A 14,886-nucleotide genomic window follows, 5' to 3' on the forward strand; every position below is an offset into this window, starting at 1 on the left:
CATTGTGTTGATTCCCTTAATCAATATTACACCATCAGATACAATGCTGCCCTTCCGGATGCGTAGGAGACAGTTCCCAGTGTCAGTAGCATCCGCTATGACCATCAACAAGAGTCAGGGCCAATCTCTTGAGAGAGTTGGTCTCTATTTACCGAAGCCAGTTTTTTCTCATGGGCAACTCTATGTTGCTCTATCAAGGGTCACTTCTAAGAAAGGTTTGAAAATTCTTATTCTAGATAAAGAAGGGAAGATTAAAAAACAAACAACAAATGTTGTTTTTAAAGAAGTTTTCTAGAATATCAACTGATAATGGTTTTCAGTGATTTCTCTTTCATCCAAATAAATAGGTATGTTTCCTTTTACTTTCTCTTACTTAATATTTTGCTTTATGGTTTGCAAAACCCACAAAATACACAGACATGCCAAAGTAAACTAACAGTATTCTTCCCATTAACAGAAACAAACAAGTTGGGAAAAGGTCACGTGGAATAGCTAATGTTTTCAATTTCCAGTTCATCTATGTAAACATTTTTATAATTTCATCATACAATAAGTATCAGCATTCAGATATTTTTCCCTACTGAATTAGTTTTGATAATATTCCAATCTACAAGAATTAACCTTTCAGTTCCACACATCATCTCCTTTAGCACCTCCATTTCTTGAATTCAGCTCCGTTATCAAGCCTGCAGTGATAATATGATATATAACTATTTCATTTCATCTGATGTCCCCTATGTTTTGATATCAAAAAAGTACTTAATGTTGGAAATTACAGTTCCACCTATTACAGTTGAATGTATTATTTGACCGGAGGTCCTCCTGTCGATGAGTTAAAGTCCCTTATCTTATTTTGTTTGCTGGTCTTGCCTGTGAAGATAAATATTTAGGTCAGAGCTCTGTTTAAAAGAATCTATATGTACAATCCAAAACAGTAACAAATAAGATACTTTAGTAAATCCAAAGCTGAAACAAAGCTATATGTACTAAATCTATATGTAACAATCGGATTCCTAATATTTATTGAGAAATTTCAAATTCAACCAATAATCTACAGCTACAAAATATTTATTAAGGAGATAACAGTTCTATATCAAAGCAGTTGTAAAATAAATTGAGACCTATCACTTACACATTGTTTCTTTCCAGTACAGCAGATTTAGTTCCGTTCAATCTCAGAAGCTATCATCATGGATTTGCGATTTCAGACGGCTAATCATCATCTATCGACAAGTGTAGACGTCACCGGAGGTCGGAAAGTGACGGATTCCAGTGAGATAAGTTCGTGAAAGAGAACCAACATCGGATTGATTGAATCGTCCGTTTTTTTTCTCCATTCCCAGCAAAAACTGTTATACTGTAGTTGGGCTGCTAATGTTGTATAGGCTTAGGTTTTAGAATTGGGCTCCAGTAACAGTCTGTTTATAGCACATGAATAAAATGTTGTGGCCTTTGTTTTTGATTAACTATCCAGAATTATGTGTATCGTTACAAAAATACATTGTACTTATAAAATACTTTGGTCATGATAATACGTATCAACCTTTTGATTATTACAGTTTCATTAGTATAATGCATAATTAGAGTTTTAAAATTGTAAAGATTCTTTTTACCATCGCACAAATTAAATGCTTACAAAAATAAACACATTGTAAACTTACAAATGATATACATCCGACAACTCATCAATACTATCCTTAGCTTAATTACGGGATATTTAATTCTACACACAACTGACCATAATTATTTTGTAACAAGAAAAAAAAAACAACAATACTAAACATAAATTACATTGATAAAAAACCAAAAATAAATTTTTTAAATAAATAATTACCCCGCGGTGTACCGTGGGTCAAATCCTAGTTTCTCAAGAGAGACGGAAACTTTTCAGCTTACCATGTCTATCCACTATGACACATATAAAGTAAATGAGCACTAGCAATAACTGTTTCTATCCACTTTATTTTTTTCTAATAATATGCAACCTTATTATTCAAGAGTGAACATTTTATTTATATATTATTTCTCATGAAATTTTTTTCTTTTTTGTTGTAATAACAGAACGCACTCTATATAGTACTCCCCTACTTTATTCTGGTCTCCAAAGATCATTCACTCCTTACTCGATAGTTCAAAGTTGAACGGAATTCTTGTTTATCGTATGTGTACTATTTAGTTTTATCACTCATAACACATTCTTTTTTGTCAATTTTTTTAAAAGAATCCCAGGTACATAACTTGACCGATTCCTTACTCGACAGCTTCGTCATTTCTTAGATGAGGTAAAACCAAGTCTAGCTCTATGTAATTTCTCAAGAAAGATGGAAACTTTTCAGCTCACCATGTCAGTCCAATCTGACGCATATAAAGCAAAAGAGCACTAGCAATAACTTTTTCTTTACACTCTATATAGGACTCCCCTACTTTACTCGGATCATCAAAGGCCCTTCACTCCTTACTTGATAGCTCAAAGCTGACCGGAATCCTCGTTTATCGTACGTGCACTAATTAGTTTTATTACTCATATCACATTCTTTTTTGTCAATTTTTTTAATGAATCCCAGGTATATAATTCGACTGATTCCATACTCGACAGATTCGTCATTTCTTAGATGAGATAAAACTGAATCTAGTTATCTGTAATTTTTCAAGAAAGACGGAAACCTTTCAGCTCACCATGTATGTCCTCTATGACACATATAAAGTAAATGAGCACTTGCAATAACTTTTTCTATCCATTTTTAGTTTTTCTAATAATATGTAACCTGATTTTCCAAAGATGAACATTTGTTCATATATTATTTCTCTTGAAACATTTTTTCTTTTTTTTGTGACAATAATAGAACGCACTCTATATAGTACTCTCCTACTATACTTTGGTCTCCAAAGGTCCGTCACTCCTTACTCAATAGCTCAAAGCTGACCGGAATACTCGTTTATCGTACGTGCACTATTTAGTGTTATCACTCAGATCACATTTTTTTTTAATGAATCTCAGGTACATAAATCTACCGATTCCTTACTCGAAAGCTTCGTCATTTCTTAGATGAGGTAATCTAGCTCTCTGCAATTTCTCAAAAAAGACGGAAACTTTTCAGCTCACCATGTCAGTCCACTATGACGCATATAAAGTAAATGAGCACTAGCAATAACTTTTTCTATCACTCTATATAGGACTACACTACTTTACTCGGATCATCAAAGGCCCTTCACTCCTTACTCGATAGCACAAAGCTGACCGTAAATCCTCGTTTATCGTACGTGCACTATTTAGTTTTATTACTCATATCACATTCTTATTTGTCAATTTTTTTTAATGAATCCTAGGTACATAACTCAATTGATTCCCTACCCGACTGTTTCGTCATTTCTTAGATGAGATAAAACCGAATCTATTTCTCTGTAATTTCTCAAGAAAGACGGAAACTTTTCATCTCACCATGTCTATCCACTATGACACATATAAAGTAAATGAGCACTAGCAATAACTGTTTTTATCTAGTTTATTTTTTTCTAATAGTATGCAACCTGATTTTTCAAGAGTGAATATTTTATTCATATATTCTTTCTCATGAAAGTTTTTTTCTTTTTTGTTGCAATAATAATATAACGCACTCTATATAGTACTCCCCTACTTTACTCTGGTCTCCAAAGATCATTCACTCCTTACTCGATAGTTCAAAGTTGAACGGAATTCTCGTTTATCGTATGTGTACAATTTAGTTTTATCACTCAGATCACATTCTTTTTTGTCAATTTTTTTAAAAGAATCTCAGGTACATAACTTGACCGATTCCTTACTTGACAGATTCGTCATTTCTTAGATGAGATAAAACTAAATCTATTTCTCTGTAATTTTTCAAGAAAGACGGAAACCTTTCAGCTCACCATGTATGTCCTCTATGACGCATATAAAGTAAATGAGCACTTGCAATAACTTTTTCTATCCATTTTTCTTTTTTTCTAATAATATGTAACCTGATTTTTCAAGGATGAACATCTGTTCATATATTCTTTCTCTTGAAGCTTTTTTTCTTTTTTGCGGCAATAATAGAATGCACTCTATATAGTACTCTCCTACTATACTTTGGTCTCCAAAGGTCCGTCACTCCTTACTCAATAACTCAAAGCTGACAGGAATCCTCGTTTATCATACGTGCACTATTTAGTTTTATCACTCAGATCACATTCTTTTTTGTCAATTTTGTCAAATGAATCCTAAGTACATAACTCGACTGATTCTTTACTCGACAGCTTCGTCATTTCTTAGATGAGGTAAAACCGAATCTTCTTTCAGTAATTTCTCAAGAAAGACAGAAACTTTTCAGCTCACTAGGTCAGTCCACTATGACGCATATAAAGTAAATGAGCGCTAGCAATAATTTTTTCTATCCACATTTTTCTGTCTAATAATATGCAAACGGTTTTACAAGGTGTTTATAAAGTTTTTAAATAGTATTTCTAATGTTTTACTAGATATAAATGAGCACTAGCAATGATTTTTTCTATTCACTATTCTTCAAATAAATATAAAATGGTCATTAAAAAACTAATAGAAGGCAAATTGGAAAATAGCTAGAGAATGAGGCTGTTTTTAAAAAGGATAATTAAAAGAACGCATTTCTAACAATTCTTCATCATAATTCAACATCTGCTTAATTTCTACAATGATTTTGTTTAATAAAATTCAACACTCTTCCCGCCATGTTTATTTCAAATTTTTATTTTTTTGTATGTTTTTGTTTGATTTTGTGATTACATTTTAATTGCGATCAAAATTAAATTAATATAATTATGATTCAAATAATTTTAATGATCTTTTATTTTTATTTTTTTTAGAAATTTATTATTTTTCAAGTAATAAAGACAAGAATTAGAGATAATAAATTAAAAAAAACTTTAGAAAAAACCAGAGGTTTTAAAAATAATTGTTGGTTCCATGTTGCTAAACCTATGACCAAACCTTTAAAAGGAAGAGTTTATGGAAAGATAATATGACAACTATAGTAATAAAAAATGTTTTGTGTGTCTAAATTAAATGAAACAAGTCTCTATTTATATATTACAAAAAATTATTAATTTTGGCATAGTTTCTTGTGAGAAAAAAAAATTAAGATCAAAGATTTAAGATGAAACAAAAATCTGAAAATCCAAACAGAAAATCATAAAAAGACATGTGGCTTATGTCATTCTCTCTCTCTTTTTTCCTCATGCGATATACCTTTTTTGGGGTGACACTCTTTTTTTTTTTTTGTCCACGTTGAAGGATTAATCTTTTTCTCATTTTTCTCCAATTGAGAGAAAAGTTGCAGAATGTACGAGCATAATTGATCCTCTTTTCCCTCTCTTGTTCTCTCTCATCTTCTTCGATCATTGGATTTTTTGTTTGTGACCGATGTACGCTGGATTTTTTAGGACCACTGCATGGTGAGGTCTTATTCTTTGTCTTTAGATTTTTTTTCTTTTTTTTTTTGGGTTGTATTGCGATTGTCGGGATGATGTTGATGAAGCTGAGCAGAGATCGGTTTAACTTCCAGATTTGGTTCAGAAGTTGGTCTCGGTTCAGTAGGCAATTCAAGAGATGGGTGTGATAGCTGTGAACACGAATATGGTCTCAGACTCATGTCATCTCTCGTCGGTGTGTGGTGCATAGGATAAGATTTGCTAGTTGTAGGTTTTTGTTGTAGTTAGAGGTTTGATGGAGTTCTAATAGGAACTTTATGTCTCATTAGCCCAGATGTGGCTCTGTTTTGGGTTTAAAATTTGAATCTTTGCCCTTCCTCTATGGTGGCTCCTCTCACTTGTTCGTTGTCGCATTAAGAGATGTATTCATTATGGATGTTTGTTATTCATATGATATTATGTTGTTGAGCCATCTACTAGCATCTCTTTGAGGTTTTTTTGGGGATTTTTGTTAATGGCCTTTCTACGGATGTTTAAATCACTGGTTTATGCCAAGAGATTCAACAACGGGCACTGCGTTTTGGGAGAGATCTCCTTTCTTCATACAAACCGTTCGTGTAATATCGTCGCTCATATGTTGGCGAAACAAGGTTGTAGTCTTTCAAATGTCTTTTCGGATTGTATGGATCCTCTTGTATCATGATCAATTAAATTCTTAATAAAGATACCCGTTAAAAAAATTAAATAACTATATTTATATAAGATTTATTGTACATATATATATATATATATATATATATATATATTGTGTGTTTATATTATAATTACAAAATAAAACGTTTCAATCATAATTACACATTTAGACCAATTAAACTGAAGATTTAATAACTTAAATAATATTCTAACTATAATTCTAATATGTGTCAAAATATATCACGAAACAAAACACCATTACTATATAATCTTTAAATATATGAGTTTTTTTAATAATCTAAAAATATATTAATTTTATCTTAGATATATAGTTTGCCTTCCAAAAGCTTTATTAAGTTTAGTGATTAATATCATTGTTTACATAGCTTTCAAGAAACCGGGGGCAGCTGTGAAACATGGACCAATTATTATTACAACAAATTGATTCTTTTGCTAAAAGATCAGCTCATGAGTTTTACTCTCGATGCCTGGAGTTGAAAGTTGCATAGGTGAACATTTGTCTCCAAGCCCAAATTGTAGCAAGATAGTGTTGAAGTCGAGGGTTTGATTCGTGTCATTGATGAGTCGGTTTACATTGTAGTTGTCTCCCTCAAACTCCATCATTCTATAGCCTAGAGCCCAGGTAGACTGTAGAGCCCAAATTAGAGCCGTACATTCTACTTCCTCCGTTGTCATTCGACTTTGATATTGCCCATTCCAGACTTTGAGTTCCGAATGATCCATCCAAGCCCCGATACTTGGTCTCCTTCATGGCGGGAGACATGATAATTACATTTCATCAGCCCTCTTGGTGGTTTGTTCCATTTTGTACGACAAGTCGCTGAATGTTGTGTAGGCCTGGATGTAAGCTCTGTTCCAAAAACATTATCTAGCCATTCGTTTGTGTCTGTGACAGCTTGGTTGACGGTTTGATAGGTGCAATGGCTTTACGATTAAAGACCAGATCGTTTCTTCTTTTCAATATCCTCCACATCAACCAAAAAGGAAGGAAACGTGTAGTTATGTTGATACCTAGTTCATTATGCATCTGAAAAATATATCTTAACTTATCTTCCATTGGTTTAACTGGATCACAGATTTGGTTGATGGGGATCCCCGCTGCTCTCCATACAGCAACAACATGTGGACATTAGAATAATATATGATCACTTGTCTTCAACTCCGTACAACATCTGGAACAGTAGGGGTTCACATTTTTATTACGTCGCCACAGATTATCTGCGGTTCCTATCGCTCTTGAGACCATCCCTCATATGAAATGTTTTAACTTCGGTGTGATACCCAATTTCCAAATGCTCATAGCAATATCCAAATAGTTTTCCAAAGGAGGTGTTGGTGCGTCATCATCTAAGTTGAGGTTGACAGCAGTCCAATAGCCAGGTTTTACAGAATAGTTACCATCTTGAGTCGAGATCCATAGATATGAATCAGATGTAGGCCAATGAGGAAGGTATAGCTTATGTATGAGATGATGGTCTGCTCGTTGAATTAGCCGCAATATTTCATTCTCATCCCATTGGTGAGTGGTTTTATTTATAAGATGCGCCACTGTTAGTTTGGGATCTGAATTTATTGTTAGCAAATGAGATTGTAGTGGTGTGGTTGGTTGCCATGGGTACTGATCCATGGCAACCAACCACACCACTACAATGCTTTAATGAGCGTTTCCTTTATTTGCCATGGATCAGATCCCGCACCAAAAGTCCGAGACCAACCAAAGATTGCCACGTAGTCAAGATAATGGCCCATAAAGGATAAAGCCCATTGGACCCGTGAGCCGAAGGAACGGTCGAAGTGGTTATCACCACTTCGAGAATCCGAAGTGACTGCTCTTCGACATGAGTTCGGTGTAGAAGACACGGGTAAGTCGGTTCAAGGACACTTGGGCCAAAAGGCGAGACCCATGAAGATCAGAGTCAACTCAAATTCAAACACTGAGCATTAAAGTCAAAGAATCAAAACGGACACATTTAAGAGGGAATAATTGTACTTAATTATTCATTTTAATGTCGATTCTCTATGTATAAATATAAAGGCCAATGGCCATGTAAAGGGGATCTTCCTCTCAGGAAAAAGAAGTAATATAGCAATTTTCGTAGCAATTTATAAGTTTTTACATATTCATTTTTGTCCCTCAAGAGTAATCTTTCCTACTTAATAGAAATACTTGAGTGTGTGAATCCGACATCCACATTTTGGCGCCGTCTGTGGGGAGATAGGATTCTTGAGTGGTCAGATTTTTCTTTATTACACTTCCGAGATAAGCAACAATGTCCGGAGGAGACACCGTTGAGACATCATTGGCCGAAACCCTCAAAGCTATGCAGCAAACCATGTCGGACATATCACAAAAGTTCTCGGATGTGGAAAAGGCCGTCGATACGTTGCAAACATCCCAGGTATCTCTTAGTCAAAACGTCAGTACTATACAAACTCGTGTTCGCTCTTTAAGTGCAGGAAACCTTGTGGAAATCCGAAGAGGGATATTCAACTCGCCAAGTTCCGCTGCACGAAATGAAACCAGCGGACAAACAACTCCCGGTGCTACTAATAATGTAGATCAGACGTTGGAAGAAGAGACACAGCTCGGAGATGAAGAACAACTTGCAGCTCAATACGAGCAGGAGAACCTCGACCAGTTCGAGACCATGAGGAAGGTTAGCCAGGAATTAAAAGAAATGAAATCAAAATTTCATCAAGCTACAAGTTCGGAGCCATACATCAATCGAGTCATTGAAGAAGCTAGGCGAACACCTTTCATCTCGCGAATTGCAAGTTTGAGGATCAAAGATTCCCGGAAACTCAAGTTGGACCCTTATAGCGGATTGGAGGATCCAAAAATCTATCTCGCAGCTTTTCTGATCGCTGCTGGAAGAGTCGAATTGGATGAAGCTGATGAGGACGCAGGTTACTGCAAGCTTTTTTCGGAAAATCTATGTGGCCAAGCTCTAATGTGGTTCACCCAATTAGAGCCGGGTTCGATCAGCAATTTTGACGAACTATCAGCCGTATTCTTAAAGCAATATTCCATCCTTATGGATAAAAGCGTTTCGGATGCCGATCTTTGGAACTTATCGCAAGGATCAAATGAGTCACTTCGAGTTTTCATCACCAAGTTCAAAGGAGTGCTGTCAAAGCTCCCAAGAATCTCACAGCAATCAGCTTTATCTGCCCTACGAAAAGGATTGCGACATGATTCAAGGTTTAAAGAAGACTTAATACTTCATAAGCCAGATACAATTCAAGATGCACTCTTCCGTGCAAACAATTGGATGGAAGTAGAGGACGAGAAAGAAAATTTTGCCAAAAGAAATAAGCAAGAAAAGCCGGCAATCACCGTCCCTACCAAGAAGTTCGAGCCTAGGGAGAGCAAAGGACCAAGAAAATTTGGGTCACAACCCTTCAATAGTACTGTCGGAAAGCAATTCCAAGGAAAAGGAAGGTCAAACACTTGGGTCCGCGATGAAAGTTTATATTGCGATATTCATAAAGTAACCGGACATTTAACCAAGGATTGTAGTGTCCTTAAAAGGCACCTTGCGGACCTTTGGGCCAGTGGAGATCTTTCCAAATTCGATATAAAAGATTTTGTGAAGGAATACCACGAAGCAAAGGAAAACTCCAAAGATCAAGATTCCAAAAGACCAAGGTTATCCAACGAGGAAGAACCAAGAAGTTCGAAGGGTAAGATCAATGTGATTCTAGGAGGCTCCAAATTTTGTCGAGATTCGATAAGTTCCATCAAAAAACATAGACGAAATGTCTTACTCAAAGCAAGCTTGAGCGAAGAAGTTGATTTTCAAGGTGCTTCAATATCATTTAACGAAGAAGAAACGCGGTACCTCGAAAGATCGCATGATGATGCTCTAGTCATTACCCTTGATGTTGCTAACTTCGAAGTATCAAGGATCCTTATCGATACAGGCAGTTCGGTCGACTTGATCTTTTTAAGTACTTTAGAAAGAATGAGAATCAGCCGAGCAGACATAGTAGGACCTCCATCTCCATTAGTTGCGTTCACAAGCGAGTCAGCCATGTCTCTCGGAACAATCAAGCTACCGGTCCTTGCCAAAAAGGTATCGAAAATCGTGGACTTCGTTGTCTTCGATAAGCCCGCAGCTTACAACATCATCCTCGGGACTCCCTGGATTTATCGAATGAAAGCAGTCCCCTCTACATACCATCAATGTATCAAATTTCCAACATCAAATGGGGTGGAAGCAATTCGGGGAGATCAAGAAGCTTCACGGACGTGTTACCTAGCTAGCCACCGTTTGAAGATCCAATAGCAATTAACAAAGCCCGCAAAAGAAGGACTAAGGCAAAAATTTTCTAGTGGGCAGGAAAAAGAGGATGTAGTAGTCGAAGTGGTATTGGAAGAAGACAAACCAGATCGGAAAGTCCGAATTGGAGCAACTTTGACTGGCCAAATAAAAGAAGCTTTGATCGAACTTTTGAGGAGAAACAAAACATCGTTTGCGTGGTCAGCGGCGGACATGCCTGGTATTGATCCAAATATAATTTGTCACGAGCTAAACGTGGATCCGAGCTTCAAGCCGGTGAAACAGAAAAGAAGAAAGCTCGGAGTGGAGCGAGCCAAAATAGTAAATGACGAAGTGGATAAACTTTTAAAGATAGGGTCCATAAGAGAAGTGCAATACCCGGAATGGGTAGCAAATACTGTCGTTGTCAAAAAGAAGAATGGGAAAGATAGGGTTTGCATCGATTTCACAGACCTAAATAAAGCATGTCCCAAAGATAGTTTCCCGCTCCCACATATAGATCGACTTGTAGAGTCCACCGCTGGGAACGAGCTGTTAACATTCATGGACGCCTTCTCGGGTTATAATCAAATAATGATGAACCCCGAAGATCAAGAAAAGACGTCATTTATCACAGATAGAGGTATCTATTGTTACAAGGTAATGCCTTTTGGTTTGAAAAATGCAGGAGCAACTTACCAACGGTCGGTTAACAAAATGTTCCACAATCACCTCGGAAAGACAATGGAAGTCTACATAGATGATATGTTGGTTAAATCGTTAAAGAAAGAGGATCACGTTAAGCATTTAGAGGAATGTTTTGATATTCTCAATAAATATCAAATGAAGCTGAACCCGGCGAAGTGCACATTTGGAGTCCCATCCGGAGAGTTTCTTGGCTATATCGTGACAGAAAGAGGGATTGAAGCCAATCCAAATCAAATTAACGCCTTTCTAAACATGCCATCTCCAAGAAACTTCAAAGAAGTACAACGGTTGACTGGGCGGATTGCGGCTTTGAATCGTTTTATCTCGAGATCAACAGATAAGTCGTTACCTTTCTACCAAATTCTAAAAGGGAACAAAGGATTCCTTTGGGATGAGAGGTGTGAAGAAGCTTTTGAGCAGCTTAAGGCATACTTAACCACTCCACCTATACTGTCCAAACCAGAAGTGGATGAAAAACTTTATTTGTACGTGTCAGTTTCAAACCACGCGGTTAGTGGAGTCTTGGTTCGGGAAGATCGCGGGGAGCAGAAACCAATTTACTACGTAAGTAAGTCAATGACGGATCCAGAAACCAGATATACAATGATGGAAAAACTCGCACTCGCGGTGGTGACCTCGGCTCGGAAGCTGCGCCCGTATTTTCAATCCCATCCGATTGAAGTATTAACCAACCAGCCACTCCGAACAATACTTCATAGTCCAAGTCAGTCCAGACGTTTGGCAAAATGGGCGGTGGAATTAAGCGAGTACGACATAGAGTTCAAAAGCCGGATCAGTATGAAGGCTCAGGTCTTAGCAGACTTCCTGACCGAACTACCAATACCTGGAACGATAGAACAACCGGAGAACCAAACTTGGAAATTACACGTAGATGGGTCTTCAACAAAACAAGGATCCGGAGTGGGAATCAAGTTGGAGTCTCCAACATCAGAAATTCTAGAACAGTCATTCCGATTGTTATTCAATGCCTCCAACAACGAGGCAGAATACGAAGCCCTGATTGCCGGACTTCGATTGGCACAAGGAGTTGGTGCTAAGGAAATATTGGCTTATTGCGATTCGCAATTAGTAGTTAACCAGTTTAATGGAGACTATGAAGCCAAGGATTCAAGAATGGAAGAGTACCTCAAAGTGGTGAAGGATCTATCTAAAAATTTCTCGAAATTCGAATTAATCCGCATACCTCGGGGGGAGACTACAACTGCGGACGCACTTGCCGCATTAGCGTCAACATCAGATCCTGAGTTGAAAAGAGTTATTCCAGTGGAATGCATTTCGGAGCGAAGCATTCAAGACAACAAGGAAACCCTCGTCGTTACAAGGTCTCGAGCAGCGGCGCGTGACCGTGGCGAACCAGAGATCGAACCTCCACCCTAAAAACGGAGGAAGTCAAGGGGATCCAACACATCTGACAAGGAACCCGTTCTCTTAGCAGAAGATGTGATTCCGGAAACGATATTAGAAACCGAGCCATTAATCGAGGAGAATGTTCTTGAACCAAACGAACATCCCGAACCGGAGCCACGAGTATTTCACAAGGTCGACCAAATTCCGGCTAAAGACTGGGGGCTAATGATATGTCTATATTTTACTTGTTTTGAGCATCCATTTAGCATCACTTTATCATCATTTCGTCATTGTTTCATATCATTCTTCATCATTTGTCATCACTTTGCATGATTAGGATAGTTTTGCATGCATGTTGCATATTTGAGTTGTTTTCAGGTGATTTGGAGCTGTTGGTGAGCAAATTGGAAGAAGTGGACCAGAACCCATCAGTATGCTCGACCACGAGGTCGAGCACCATCATCATGACCTTCCAAATGCACTCGACCCAACCAAGTCGAGCACCAAGTCGATCACCAACTCGAGCACCAAGTCGAGTACCCTCTTCTTCACAAACTCGACCTACCACTCGACCTCGTGGTCGATTACCCTCTCCTTCACCAAGTAGACCACGACTCCAGATCACGACTCGAGCACGCAGTCGAGTATCCTCCACCAACTTACTCGACCAAGCACTCGACTGCACGCTTCAGAGGCTTCTCAGATCCCAACTCAACCAGACACTGAGCATAAGGAAGAGAAGAAGATGAAGTGGGACTCGAGTGCATACTCGACCTAGTCACTCGATCGCATCACGACCATATCAAGAAACCGCAAAGGAGCCAGCTTTGCTCGACCTCTTCACTCGATTGCACGAAGCCGAATGTCTTCGTAAACCGCCTTAATACTTTGTCGTTTTGTGATTTAGGGTTTCCTAGTATTTGCTATAAATAGGTTGTTTCTCATAATTTTCAGACTAAGTTTTATTTCTGCAGAACAATTAGTGCTTTCTTCATATTTGTAATCCAGATTTCTCTTAATCTATTGAGTATTTGCTTTTGATTTCTTCTACAAAGTTGTTCATCTTGTTGAGATCTTGCTAATATGAAGTTTTTATGTATTTCTGGGTTTGTGTTCTTGGTTATGAATTTTGAGTAGTGATTAGGGTTCTTGAGGATGGGTTAGAGTAGTTTAGAATCCTTGATCTGCTAGGTGGTTGAGTTTGATTGGTAGATCCCTTCTGGATTAGTTGTTCTTAATGCTGATTGCTTTCTGATCAACTGGAATCTGAGCCCAGACATTTCCGCACCCAAAAGGTGTTCGATGAAATGTCTGAACCACTAATTCCAGAGATTCGTGGCTCTGTACCAAGGTATTGGTTACAGGGAGCGTTTTGGCTTTAACTTGTTGATTCGTAATGCCTGTTAGGTTAGCTCTCGTCAATGGTGATTGAGTCTGGGACTAGCTTTGCTTGAGGATCTCTGTTGCGGTAGCATTTTGGTTTGGTTATTGAACTTGTTGTCTAGGGATAGTTTGTTGAGCATGTTAACCACCTGTTAGATTAAGGAGACTTCACTACTCGATTACCCCATCCTCGGGAATTTCTCTTCCAATTGATTTCTTTGTTCACATCGCTATTGATTGCTTGATCTCGTTACTTGTTGCTTAGTTTTTGCATTTTTACTTATTTCACTTGAAGTACTCGACCACACCCAGCGGTTTGGAAACGGACTGTGCAGTCGAGTACATTTGTTGCAGTTTCTGTTTGGTACTCGACCTGGCACTCGACCACATCCAGTGCTTGGCATCAAGCTGTGTGATCGAGTGTGTTATCTGTTTCTGTTAGAATTATTGTTTTCTGCATGATCACTGGAACTGTTAACAACCTCAAAACTTGTTATTGCTTGGCTTGACTCTGTGAAATCTGATTGCATCTTGATTGCTAGCATCACACCCATTTGGATTGACACCTTAAATACTGCAATGACATGATAGTGATTTAAGGATAATTGATCTTAGTTAAAATCATACTATCAATTTGGCGCCGTTGCCATTTGGGTGTTTGTTTGTTACTTTTGAGATTTCAGACTTGCTTAGATCAAGTTCTATTTCAATTTTCACTTAGGTTACTAACTTTTTGTTTTTCTTGTTGTCTTCTTGATCCAGGTACAACCCTGCTGTATGCAAACCCGATCAAAAGGCAACCAGAACCTCCTTTTCAACGATAACATTGACCGTATTGACAGAGAACTAAGGGAAAAGAGAGACACTACAGACCTTGAACACAACCATCCTTTCAGAATGGCTGATGAACAAGATGTCAACAATCTGCTTGCAAACATTGGTGCTGGAGATGCACCAAGAAACCACCATCAGAGGCAAGGAATTGTGCCTCCTGCTGTCCAAAACAACAACTTCGAGATTAAAAGTGGTCTCATCTCGATGATTCAAG

At 37.7% G+C, this 14,886-nt stretch overlaps 1 long non-coding RNA gene across 1 annotated transcript; it reads right to left on the reverse strand.

Moving 5' to 3' along the window:
- Nucleotides 1-518: 518 nt before the first annotated feature.
- LOC110228849 lies at nt 519-3,144 on the reverse strand. The gene is made up of 3 exons (XR_002332324.1): nt 1,133-3,144; nt 785-870; nt 519-686 (listed from the first exon to the last, which is right to left on the reverse strand). It is a non-coding gene; the product is annotated as an uncharacterized LOC110228849 (long non-coding RNA).
- Between the last annotated feature and the right edge of the window lie 11,742 nt (nt 3,145-14,886).

The sequence above is a fragment of the Arabidopsis lyrata genome (assembly GCF_000004255.2).
Source record: "Arabidopsis lyrata subsp. lyrata unplaced genomic scaffold ARALYscaffold_4, whole genome shotgun sequence".
NCBI classification, from domain to species: Eukaryota; Viridiplantae; Streptophyta; class Magnoliopsida; order Brassicales; family Brassicaceae; genus Arabidopsis; species Arabidopsis lyrata.